Here is a 14,215-nt window from a genome sequence, read left to right on the forward strand (position 1 = left end):
GGCACAGCGGTCACTTTGTTCTGAGCTTGTTTTGATCTGTTGGTCATACCGACCCAGTGCAGCACACGGCTCAACATCTGTGCAGCAGCGTAAAAATTTGGGAGCACATGCGTCACCTAAATGATGAACTAACCTAACTTTGGGTAAATAGACCACAATATAGAAATATGTACACATATGCAGTCGTGACTGGTGTGTTTCTTTTTTTCTGAATTCATACAAACACTTTCATTTTATAGTAAATTAGTTATGGTCAGTTTATGGTTATGAACAGAGACCCACAGATCAACATAGTAAAGGAAACCAGTTTTTATTCAACTTATTTACAAAGTAATCTTAAACTGAAACTTTGCTTGTGTGTAAAAGTGATTTCAGAGCCACTCAGTTCTCCCTGATGTTTACCTTCAGTGTTTTGTGCTTATGATCATTTTAATAGACGTCAGCGCCACTAATTAATGACATTCTATTAAAAGACTGGTTTACCAAGAGGGACACTGGAGGATTTTCACCTGAAATGAGTTCATGAAGCGAGTCTTAAAGTCTTAAAAATGATAACAGGACATCAGAGGCATAATTAATCTTTTAGTACTTTTACTTTTGATACTTAAGTACATTTGAAGGCAAATACTTTTGTACTTTTACTCAAGTTGAGGTCTAAAGTAAGGACTTCTACTTTTACTGGAGAAATATTTTACCTTGGGTGTCTCTACTTTAACTCAAGTACATGATTTGTGTACTTCGTCCACCTCTGACCAAAACAAAAAAGATGTGGATTCACAGAAATAGCTTATATTAAGGGTGTCCACAAAGGTCCGGTTTTGCTTTTGCCAGTGGATGCTGATGTTAGCTAGTTGAGCCAACACAATAGAGGCTTGGACCTGGACGTAATGCTGATACATCACATCTTACCAAGCGAATATGCCACCATCAGTTGCGAACTGCTAAGAGGTACAGACAGAACTCTGACATTTTCACACCAAAATGACTACTGACGCCTAGTGGTAGAAATCTGGTATGACCACTCGGGATGCATAATTACACTAAAGAGCACAAAGGTCAGCTGATTTGACTGTGAGCTACACAGTTTCTCAGTTTCAAATATCTAACTGCACAGTTTTCTGTTCTAGAATGCTGGATTAATGGTTATACACATAATAACTGACTGAAGTGTTTTCTAAGTTACTGTTAATGTTTAAGACAGATGTCCAAGTGGTGTTCCGAAAATCAAGTGGGCTTTGTAGACAACTGGTTGCGTTTCGTGGGCAAGCCTGGTCTTATAGGTAGGGATGGTGTCCACCCCACGTGGGAGGGTGCTGCCTTACTTTCTTGCAGCATAGCTCTTAGTCTTTTAGTTAGTCGGCAGAGTAGTGTAAACAGCTGCTGACAATCCAGAGCCGGGACCAGGCCGCAGACAGACAGGCTAAACCGATCCGCCTTGAGGCGTCACCCAAGATCTGCTTTATAGAGACTGTGTCTTTACCCCAAATTAAAACTAAACAGCCTAATCAACATACATCTGTATTCAGATGACAGCACTAACACCTTAGTTCTAAAATTTGGACTACTCAATATAAGATCACTAAACTCAAACGCAGTCATCGTAAATGAAATTATAAGTGATCATAAATTTGACGTTTTCTGTCTTACTGAAACGTGGATTAGACCAGATGAATATACAGCTTTAAATGAAGCCACGCCTTTAGGCTATAATTATGTACATAGGCCAAGATTATCAGGCATGAGTGGCGGAGTATGTGCAATCAAAATACTCTCGATATTAGTCAGAAACAATGTGACACTTTCACTTCACAAATAAAAAGAATAAGGCAAAAAAAAGCCCTGTGGTACAACGATAAAAGAAACCAAATCTTGATGTTAGCGTTTTTGTCAAATTACAGGCCTGTTTCTAACTTACCGTTTATATCAAAGATCTTAGAAAAAGCTGTGGCCCAACAACTTAGTTCATATCTGCATAAGAACCATATATATGAAAAATTACAATCTGGATTCAAGCCACATCACAGCACTGAGACGGCTCTAGTTAAGATAACTGATGATCTTCTTCTTGCCTCTGATCAAGGCTACATATCTCTCTTAGTGCTACTTGACCTCAGCGCGGCTTTTGATACAATAGATCACAATAGTCTCCTAGAAAGGTTAGAAAACACGGTTGGAGTCACAGGGACGGCCCTATCATGGTTCAGATCTTACCTATCAGGACGTTATCAGTTCGTTAGGGTAAACAATTTATATTCCAATTATTCAAAGGTAAGATTTGGTCCTATTTTAGGACCGTTATTATTTACACTATACATGTTACCGTTAGGCACAGTTATAAGTAACCATTGTTCATTATTACGCAGATGATACGCAATTGTACATATCAGCCAAGCCTGATGACCAATACAGATTAAAGAAAATAGAGGACTGTGTAAAAGACGTGAAAGGCTGGATGTCACGTAACTTCCTGCTACTAAACAGTAACAAAACAGAGGTTCTCCTTCTGGGTCCAAAATTTGCAAGAAATAAATGAACAGATTTAATTTTAAATCTCGCCGACTTTCCAGTTACACCTGGTCCAGCAGCAAAAAATCTTGGTGTCATAATTGATTCAGATTTATCATTTGATCAACACACAGGCAGCATCACTAGGACAGCTTTACATCTTCGCAACATTGCCAAGATCAGAAATGCCCTGTCCCTGCGTGATGCAGAAACACTAGTACATGCCTTTATCACTTCCAGGCTAGACTACTGTAATACACTGTCAGGATGTACGAGCAGGAATCTAAGCAAACTTCAACTAGTCCAAAACGCCGCAGCGCAGGGAAGAGCTTTTCTTATAAAGCCCCCAAACTCTGGAATGATCTTCCAGAAAAGGTTCGGGACTCAGACACAGTCTCAATCTTTAAAACTAGGCTGAAAACTCACTTGTTCAGTTTAGCTTTTGGTAGCTAATGTTCCCCCCTAGATAAAGGCAGCAGATCCAGGGGTCCATGGACACAGGGAATTATAGTAAACTGAGACGCTGGTGCTGTCGTCCTGCTGCTCGCACGCGGTCACTCAGGTTTGTGGCCAATGGATTGGAGGGATGCCGAACTGTTTCAGAGTGCTGCCGTGTCTGTGTGTCCTTCTGGTTCTCTCCTTTTAGTTTAGCTGTTATAGTCAGACCTGCTGGAGTCGTTAGCCACACTCTGGAAATGTTCACATTTCCTGTTTTATGTACAAACAGACAGAATAAAACTAATTCCCTCTCCCTGCCTTTTTTCAGAGTGTATGACCGTCCACATATCCGGCCGGACACTGAAGGACGACTGACTGCCGAGCCCTCCTGCTACCCACTTCAGACCACCTGCCCACGCCCCTGTTGCCACCACCTGCCTTGGACTAGCTGCCCACCCTACGCTGATGTTCTCATAGACTCCTAGCTATTCCTAATAACAATACTACTGCTATTAATATTGGTAGTATAATCACTTGTAGGTAGTTTGACCAGAGGAGGATGGGTCACCCCTGGTGAGCCCGGTTCCTCCCAAGGTTTCTTCTTCAGATCTGAGGGAGTTTTCCCTGCCACTGTCGCCCCTGGCTTGCCCACCAGGCATCTAACAGTAAGATTCATCAGACAATTCAGTTGGAGACACACACTGAGTTAGTTTTAACACAATGCACTGAAATATTTTTGTGCCCACTTGTGATAACATTTTGTTATTTTCACAGAATGTGTTAAATAAAAAAATATGATGCGTTGTCATTCAACACATCACTTTACAGGGTATACTGGCTTATTGGGGGACTGTTTTACAGATGAGGCGGTTTAGCTTTATTGTAATTGTGTATCTAACCTCATGTAACACCTAAAGTAAAGCGAAAAGGCTTGAAAACATGACGCGCAAAAGGTTTACAGCTATGCTGATGTTAGCAGATGTGGTGAAGCAGAGTAATATATCCACTTTTGATGCTTACTTTTTACTGATGACACCAGTTTAACTGAACATGTGGCCAAGTTTTCTGGTTTATCAGTTTGGTTGATCTACTTGTGTCCAGTTGAACAGCTCCTTTTTCTAATTTTGGTCTACCTTAAATAGAGCAGCAATCACATTGTGGTGCCTCAATGCACCCAGATGTTACAGAAATACAGTTTAAGGTGGAATTGAAACTAATTTCAGCCTAGCTTCATAAACAGTGGCTGAAAGCCTTTATAACCAGGTGAACGTCATATCATACAGATTTCAGTCGATGCCAGAGATAACTTCTACAGAGTGAGCTTCAGAGGTGGATGTGTTGCTCTGTCATCTCCTCACCTGCTAATACACCACATTCATTTTGTGTAGGAGTGCAGAATTAAGCTGGAAAAGCCAATGTTAACGCTGGCTAACGCTATAATCTCAAAGCATTCGCTGACCTGGCTAAATGACCCAGCTCACTGTGTCACACACATACAGCTTAAATAAAGCATCTCATAAATCCTCTAAATCTTTGTGTAAATGAAAAGTCAATACCGTTACACCAAAAGCCAAATTAAAATCACAGTAGTGAACTTTATACTTCATTTTGAGCTCAACGTTGCATAAATGAGTGCAAAATTTAACTGTAAACATTCAAATATATTACCAATTTACATATTTCCATTTCCATTTTACTTTCATACTGATTTGCTTCCATACTGCAGTCTCTCACTCTCTGAATGCTCATATAATGTGGTTTTCCTTCCTCTAGTTTGGGTTAATGGTTGTCCTATGTGTGGACTCCTCCTCCAGCCTCCTCAGGTTAAGCACCAGCTCCAGCTCCTAAAAAATGAATCTCGCAGACCTGCTTGGAAAAAGAAAAGAAAAGACCTTCACTCCAGTCCCCAGGAGAATCCGTGCGGGAGGAAGTCCTTGATTCGCACTTGGACCCGCTTGCGTGGTGGCGGGAAAATCAAGCTGGATTCCCTCTTCTGTCGAAGGTTGCCAGAAAATGTATGACCCTATGCGCCACGAGCACTCCCTCCTGTATTCAGCGCGGCAGGCAACACTGTCACTCCGTTTAGATCCTCCCTTAAACCGGACGAAGTGAACATGTTGCCAGACAAACCAAGAAACATGAAGACGGACTCGGGGCGGGGGGGTTGCGGTTAAGATAGAATCCATACCGTCTCAGCTCTACACAGCATATTCTCCTTCTATGTGAGGAGCCCCTTCACGATGCAAAGGGGTTCTTTGAGTGTTCGTGGTTCTATATAGAGCCATTTTCTTTACTAAAGAACCCTTCAAGATTTTAAATGGTGTGTTTCCATCATTTTAACCGAACTTCACACATTCAGTCATCATGTATGAACTGATGGCAGCTCTACACACTGACATACCTCAGAGACTTGCTGATGTAACACTAGTCAGACGCTCCGAGATAAAAATGATGGACTTGAGTTTAACAGCTGCAGCATTTTCCAGAAAAGCTGTGCAGAAACAGGTCGATGTCGAAACCGAGACAGATAGAAAGAAACATTACACAATATCTGGGAGAAGCGAAGGAGCATTTTGTTTTCTGATTTAACACGTTCTGTGTTAAAAGAACCCCAAAATTGTGTTACCCATAACTAGGTATAGAAATATTCTCTTATTCAACTGAGCACACTGATGTGTTCAGCCAGAGACAGAACACAGACTCTGTAAGGTAACACAGTTACAGCTACCTGACCGAGTAAAAGAACATGACTGAACTCAGGGCTCTATGGCTGTGTCTGAAATACCCTGTTACAAACTGCTCGTGTGCTAATTCTGCTCAAGAGTAGTGAGTAGTGAGTAGTGAGTAGTATGCGCTGTGTGACCAACATGAACTCAACAACACTCAGATAACACACTGCTCTGGCAAACTTTTTCCAGTGTGCTGCTAGAGCTATTGGTGATATACTGCATCCCAAAATACCACACAGCTATTATAGGAGTGTGTACCATAGATGAACCTCAAGGATCACATTTAAAATGATTTATGTAGCTTTGTTAATGGAAAGTCACACAATCACATCAATCGACCAATACATTAACATACACAATCAAAAGTAGTTAGCAACGATTGCTAAGCTGTGAGTGGATGGCTGAGGAAAATGGACGAGTCTTGAGATGGTCTGATTGTCTCAGTCCTGGATGTATGCAGCCCTCTTGCACCTCTTTTCTGTAGTACATGGCCTGTGCTGTACACTGGATACTGAACTGTAAACTACTGATGAAGAGTAGCATGCAGTATTCAGTGTGATGTACTGATGCAGTACGCAGTGTACAGTGCGCAGTATGCTGTTTCAAATATGGCCTTAATTTACAGTTTATTCACAACATTTTACAAATGGCAGACTATTTTAAATTTTGAGTTGATGTGGGTCAGGAGCTTTACAGTCACTGTATTGGTAGTTGTGCCATGTTCTCACCCCTTTGAGAGCTCCACCAATCATCATGTACATAATCTGAGCTCCCAGGCGGGACAAAACGTACGTTTGGAAGAGTCTTCAGTCCAATAAACGCTGAGATGATTTTTATAGGCAATTTATACATTAAAGGCTGTGTGTTGAGTTATTTTCAGAGGACAGTAAATCTACACTGCTATACAAGCTGCACACTGACTGCTTTAAGTTCTGTCAAAGATTTATTTCTATAGTGTTGTCCCATGGAAAGATATAAGAAAATATTTGTGGAAATGTGAGAGGTGTACTCACTTTTGTGAGATACTATATATATATATATATATATATATATATATATATATATATATATATATATATATATATATATATATATATATACTGTATCTCCAAAATGATAACAGAAGAATGTATAGGCTTTACATACTTATGGATATTTATGGAAAGTCTTCTTCCCATAGAGATAGCTTGACTCTGCACTGCTGTGAACTCTCTCTGTTCTCTCTCACTGCTTGGCTTTGTTCCATTATGGAGGGGAGCTAAATGGTGCAGAGCAGAAACATTTATGTTCACACAAGAAACAACAGCAAAAAACAAGAGCGAGACCAATTCCCTTTGGATTTCAGGGCATCCAAAGGGTTAAGTAGGGAATCCTGGACTTCTCATCACCCCCTGTATTTTGCTGCTTGTGTGTACATCTAAGTAGGTATTTCCCCAAATTCATGTCAGACACAAAACATCAGCACTTTGTAAGTATAGCTTAAGTGCCACTGCTTTAATCCACCCTAGTGCAGTACAGTGTAGAAGCTGTCTAGTAAAGGCAGTGTGGACTGAGACATTGATTAAAACAGAAACACATCTGTTCTGTCTGACAGACAACTAAAAAGACTTTAAGGTTTTGAGAATCTGGCTGTTTGTTCTGAAATACTATTAAATATTACTTATCATTATTTATTGTACAGCCCTTCTAAAATGTTAACTATAGTCAATTATGGTCGTTTTTTGAGGCACTGTCTATTTTGTAGGCTGACGGTGTGCACAACTCTCACTTATTTTCACAGTCCAATCTCATAATTTTATGCAAATAAACACATTGTGGAAATCATTGGACATGACTGCCATCAGCCAGTTTTTGTCAGTAATCAGGGTCATGGCACTATGCAGTTTAAACACACTAAATGTGGACATGTTTGAATCTGTCATGGAAAACTCATGGAGTGATGGCATGTCTAACTGCAACATGTGAATGCAGCACGAGGCCCAAACAGCCTTCAGAACTAGATATCGGTCAGTCAGTGAACTGGAGAAATTCTAGCAGCATAACTGTTGATCTTGATGCTGCCCCAGTGTGATGTGATGGCAGCACTTCAATAAATGTGATTGTTGAATAGAGGTGAAAAATGTCTCCTTCAGAAATTCATTCAAAAATGTCTTCTGTTGTGATTTTTAAACTACTCAGTCTTACTTTCATGCTCTGCTGAAGTTCCATACTTAGAGCAGCATTCTGTCACCAGTCCAGCCCAGTAGACTGGATCAACTATCCTTGTACCACAAATTCAAATTACACTGTCTCGTCACTTTATTTAAAACACCTAAATAAGTTCTATATACCTTTCCATTTATGTAGGTAAATATCAATAGACAGTATTCTGTGTATCACATCAGTCAAATTAGACTGCACTCTTAATTAGCTCCACTCCACACGCGTCTAACCAAGCACATAACATTTAGCTTTATGGCTACATTCAGCTAGAAGAAATAAAATCAGAGTATTCTGATTTATGGTAACCTCCTGCATTCTTATTTTCAGATAATCACGTTTTGTTAATAATTTAAAAATTAATGCAGTATATTAGGATGAAAGAAACACACACAACCACAGAAAATACTCTTTTACTCACTCAGCCACTGAACTTAAACACAATCCCCACTTCTTGTTAATCTGAACTACTGACACCTAGTGGTGTAAATCAGGTATGATCAATCTGTATATATAATTTCACTGAAGAACACAAAAGTCAGCTTATTTGACTTTGAGCTTGAACATGTTCCAGGTCTGGAATGCTGGATGAGCAGCTCGATTAAGAGAACGACTGACCTAAATGCTTTCCATGCTGCTGCTAATGATATCCAGCTTTCAAGATCAAGTGCAATCTTATTCTAACATTCCAGATAAAAATACGCTAACAGTAAGTTACATCAGGCACTTTAGTGTTAGACTGGAATAAATAAATCAGACACATCACTCTCTCGTTAGTAGGTTGTTTTAGCTGTGAAGCAAATATTGATCAACTTCACCAAAGTAAGCAGGTATTTTGCTTTTTCCTGGTTAGACAAATAGACAAGTATGTGTTTATTATCCATTTAAAGTATTAGCCACTGTAAACCAGATGCTGTGCTTCCACCAGTTTTTTTCTATGTGTGTATTCTCCAACTCTCATCAGCTTATGTTTAGTTTTAGTTAGTTTTGGTGGTTATTTCCAGTCGTGGATGTACTTCATGCTACTTTCTGTAGCGGCGGTATTTATTGTAGGCTGTAGCTGTGGTTTCCTGAGTTTGGTATCAGGTTTGTAGGAGACCAGGCAGGAGTGCCAATCTCTCTGCTTTTTGTGCAGCCCAATTCAAGCCATATATACATCTTAAATCTTCACACATCAAAATATCCCACACACATTTTATTTTATTTTCATTTGCAATCAAATTCATATGAAAAGCACCTCCAATTTGCAAGAAAAGTAATAGCCTACATAGTAAACAATTGAAATGAACAAACAGGCTGAAACATCGAAATCTGAATCTAAACTAAGTTTCTGGGCCTACTAATCACAAATATATCAGAGTAACATCTGACAAAGTGCTATATGTCATGAACTGGATTATTGAAAATAAAAAAACTTAAATTAAAATTAAAACTAAAATTTAAAAATTAGGATAATGCTAAAGACTAGTTTTCCCATGTGAGGGTGAAATAGCTGGCAACACTGCTGGAGAGTGCGTTGTGCTGAAAAGCCGCTCCAGGTTCTGAATGGTAGTTTAATAATCAGACTAAAAATGACACTAAAACTATTTATAGTAAATCAGTCATGCATTCAAATTAGACACATAAAATGAGAAACTTTTACATTTATTTACATGAACATTCACTGAAAACACATTTTGGACTGACTGATCTGGACTTTAGACTAAAATCCTTATACTTTAATTTGGTTTATTTTATTAAAATTAATGATTGCACATTCCAGTGTGTCACTGCCAAAACAATCATAACACTACCAAAAATTGACCAAATATAGTTGATTGTACAAACAATTGGCTAAAATTGTCACTAGAAAAACAGTATAAATACTTCTGAAACGTGTATGTACTGTTTCAGTAGTGACAATTTTAGCTCATTTTAAGCATACTTCAAAAATGCTAGCTAGTCCTCGATTAGCAAACAAAGCTCTGAATAGTTGCACGCACATAATATTACAATATTTTTCATTAAAACACAAAAAAGCTTTGTTAATTGCAGAAAATATTTGTTTCAGTGGTGACAATTTTTAATATTTCACACAGATTTTCAGACTCTGGGACACATTTCCTTCAAAACAATGGGATTTAAATGCTCACCATGTGGCCAGACAAAAATGTATACATAAAAAGTTATTTTATTTAAAATGATTAAACTCATTAAAATGAATAAGATAAATCTTTTAACTTTAAAATAAATGAAAAAGATTGTTAAAAAACAACATTGAAAAAACAATTGAAGACACTGAAAAAACATTTTAAAAAATGAAATTTAATTTATTCAAACAAAAGGCAGCATTTTGATAACTATTTGGAAGTGAAGGTTCAGTCTGGAACTGAAAAGCATCACAGCTGACTTTATTAACACTACACCTACTGAGAGCAAACGCAACTGTCGTTGTTGTTGAAATAATAAAATGATAATTGTAGCGGTAACAAGTCAGTAATAAAATGATAAAATCAAGGTAACAAGTTGTACTTACCAAAATATTACTTACATACTTTCCCGTTCATAATGTATAATAAACTGGTGTTTGTAGTGACAACAAATTTGTAATTAGATAAAAAAGGTAACAAGTTGTATTTACCTAAAAATTACATGCACATTTGTTAGTGATTAAAAATTAAGAAGTTAGTCATTGTAGTGGTGACTAGTAATAAAATAGTAAAACAATGGATTGAACATGGATTGTTACCTAGAAAATTCAAGCAAATTTTCCTGTTGTTAGCAAATAATAAGTCAGTAACTGTAGTGATGACTAGTTCATAATAAAGTGGAAAAATAATGGTAACAAACTTTAATTGGCCATCAATCAAAAGGGCAATAATATTAGGGTTATTAGCTCAAAAACAAAGCAATAGTTTTGCTGAAATTATCTGGTTTTAGTGCTGTAAAATACTAATTCACTTGTTTCTACTTTGTTTCTCAGCTGTTATGTGGTCAGGGGCAGGATGATGTTACACACTATAATTAGAGTGAAACTAAAGGGTATCAGAGCTGTGAAATGTAAGCTTGCTTCTTTACATCTTTTTTCCCACTTACTACATCTCACATCATGTAATACCATCAGCTCTCCACAATAGTCTGGGTAACTGCACCGAAACAGTGACTAACTGACTGCATCATAATCTTTCATGGTTGTTCTACTACTTTACAAGTGTACTTACACAGGAATAGATGAGTAATGATAGATAAATGTACTGAGATTGCACAGAATCAGGGCTGGAAAATGTGACATTACATGTTCCTTGTAAATACAACTCGTTACCAAGATACTACCATAATATTACCCACTTATTACTGATCTGTAAAGTAAATTGCTACCTGTACACCACCCATGCCATTTGCACTAATGCACTACTAAATGATCATGAATACTGGAATTTGAACTGTGCAATGATAACAAGCTGAATGGTCTTTAGCCCGGAGGACACAGTGTCCATGATTTCCAAAAAGAATTTCAGTTAGCATTTGTGCATGTAGTGAAGAACTCTTTTCCCAGACAGTGTTGATTTCCACTACAGAATCATGTCTGTTTTAATGCAGTGCTAAAGGCCCAAAGGTCACAGCCAGCAAATACTGGTTTTTGGCTTCTCCCTTGCATACAGAGATTTCTCCAGATTCTCTGAATCTTTTTAATGATATCAGGTACCACAGATGAAAAGCAAAAGTGCTTCGCTATTTTATGTTGAGAATGATAGTCTTGAATTGTTGCACTATTTGCTTGTGCAGTCTTTCACTGAGTGATGAACCCCTCCCCATCTTTACTTCTGAAAGGCTCAGCCTCTCTGGGATGCTCATTACTGACCTATTGTCAATTTACCACCAGGTGTTTTTAGCATTACATAACTTTACCCGTCTTGTTGCCCTTGTCCCAACTTTTTTGTAATGTGTTGCTGGCAACAAATTCAAAATGGGCATATATTTTACAAAAGACATTTTTACATTTTTGACAGCATCCCACCTTTTTTGGAGCATCAGAAATTTTGTTTACATGCACAATAATAATATACAGATTAATATACATTAGATCTGTACTGATCCAGGTCTGTTGGTAAAACTATATTTCTAGTAATCTGAGACACAAATTGTTACGTTATACTCACCTTAAGCCAACATGACCTAAATCTCCTTACTAAATGAGGCAGAACAGAAAACCAGAATAATTCATCTCTCCCTGTACGTAACTTAAATTCAGTGCTACAAAGAAATACTGCTTCTTCTTGAAACAAGTGAAAAAGCCCTGGTTTTATATCATAACAATCAACACAATTATCATGAAATTTTGTACTTGATTTGTAGCAAAAATAATTTAAAATAAGTTCACTTTTGTAGGTGAGTGAAAATGAATGTAAAACTCGCAGTGCCTTGTGAAGCACTGCCTTTAAATGAGATCAATTTACTTGCAGGGTTGACACACTGCTTTACCACAGTGATCACTCACCTTCAACAGAGAGATCCACTCTGTTACTGTACTGTGATGATGAGGGTCTGTTATCTCTCTCAGACTCTCCAGTGAACACAGGACTCTCTGGTTCTACAGTCAGTGTAGCTCTGGGTAAAGCTGTGAGAAGAGATGTAGAACAGTGAATTTTTCAGTTATGTAGAGTCAATGTGACCTTATATAGCTTAAATATCTGCATTAACCGACATGCCCGACATGATTGACGTGGTGGGCAGAGCTGTCAACACTCAGACTTTGACTGTAAGTCGTACCCTGGATAACATCGTGGAGAAGTTGGCGGCTTTGCAAAGGAAAATGGATCGTTGGAGTGACCATAATGGACTTGGTGAGCTACCGTAAAAACTACGGCTACTCGCTCAAAGCCTGCAACACCTTCTTATCTGCTTTCGGCTCCCCGTATCAGTGCGGGCCTTGACCTTGGCTGGTAAATCACATCCCCCCCTGAGGAACACTGCTGCGAGACGCTCTTCATCCTCCTCCACTTCCCTGGATCTGCTGATTGCTGACTGTGGCTGGGCCCGATCAAGGATGTCTCCATGGCAATTTTGCTATGTTATCGCCATACCACCCTGCGAACTGAGATACCTGGACTGGGATGCCGAGCAGGGCGCCTTCTTCAGGTACTTATCCCCCCAATGTATTCTGTTTCTCTGTAGTTTTTCCATTATTCCTGTCTTCCTGTCCTGTCTCCCCTTTGTCATATTGTATGTGCTCGGACGGGTTGATCAAAATTTCGCTGGTTACTTTGGTGACTATGTGACAATAAAGGCTTCATTACATATAATGATATGCTGCTGAATATTTGTGTGAATAAGAGATTAATACACTCACCTGATACATTCAGTATAACAGCATCACTGATCTCTGACCTCTGAGAGTCACTCCTCCTCTCTCCTCTACAGGTGTATTTACCACTGTTAGACTCTACAACGCTGAAGGAATATTCTGTTTTATTATCAGAGGAATGAACTGGACGGTTACTGTCACCACTTTTATACCAGCTGTAGCTCCACTCAGTGTCTGTGTGTCCTTGTATGTCACATCTGAGAGTCACTTTAATAAGTGACTCCAATAAACATCTGTCCAATAGGCACCAGGATCAGTGAAGCTTTTAGTCTCTCTGTGCGATTACATCACATAAATATATACTCGTGTAATGAATAAATACATGTGTAATATGATGGACTGATTTTTTTCAACAAGCATGGTACCATAGCTAATTAAACATAAGGAAATTTGTTTTTCATGTGCAGATGCAGTGCAAGTACATTCATAATGTACTTTGCACACTGTCTGTTACAAATAAGCCTTGCTGAACAAAGAGCAGTCTATACAAATTTAAGTACTAATGGTGCACTGTGACTATTAGAGTTATGGCCTTGATTTTGAAAACTCTGTCAAAGTATGAGGGAAAACCGCATCTCTACAATAATGCTAATCTCTGGTAGCATCCCTGTGGGATTGTTACAGCTTGCTAGCACTAAACTAAAGCCTCTAAAACACACATTTGTGCTGTACTTTAGGTGACTTCCAGTAGAGAGGCCTGGAACAAAGCTGCTGTTCATTTACATTTCTAACAACCTACTGATAAGACTGTCTTTCATATTCAGTCAGTAATGTATCTACGAGTTCCAGAAGGCCTGGGTGTCATATTTCCTCATGAAATTGGCCATAGCTATTGGAAATCAAAACCTGATTGATAGATTCCTCTGTCACACCATTATTATTTTGGTAGTTAATACATTAAGAATTTCTCTTCAGCTCTCAAGTCACCAGGAGGAGGGCCTGGGTTCGATTCCCCTGCCTTGTGACCGGGGTTCTCCCCGTGTCTGCGTAAGTTTCCTCC

At 38.7% G+C, this 14,215-nt stretch overlaps 1 protein-coding gene across 1 annotated transcript in view; it reads right to left on the reverse strand.

Annotated features, from left to right (window-relative positions):
• Window positions 1-5,493, reverse strand: part of LOC108414290 (titin-like) — a 228,185-nt gene extending 222,692 nt beyond the window's left edge. The window contains exon 1 of the mRNA XM_037534976.1: window positions 5,345-5,493. The gene's annotated coding sequence lies outside the window, so the exon portion shown is untranslated. The remainder of the gene's footprint in view (window positions 1-5,344) is intronic.
• Window positions 5,494-14,215: the final 8,722 nt, after the last annotated feature.

This window comes from Pygocentrus nattereri, chromosome 2 (assembly GCF_015220715.1).
Source record: "Pygocentrus nattereri isolate fPygNat1 chromosome 2, fPygNat1.pri, whole genome shotgun sequence".
NCBI lineage: Eukaryota > Metazoa > Chordata > Actinopteri > Characiformes > Serrasalmidae > Pygocentrus > Pygocentrus nattereri.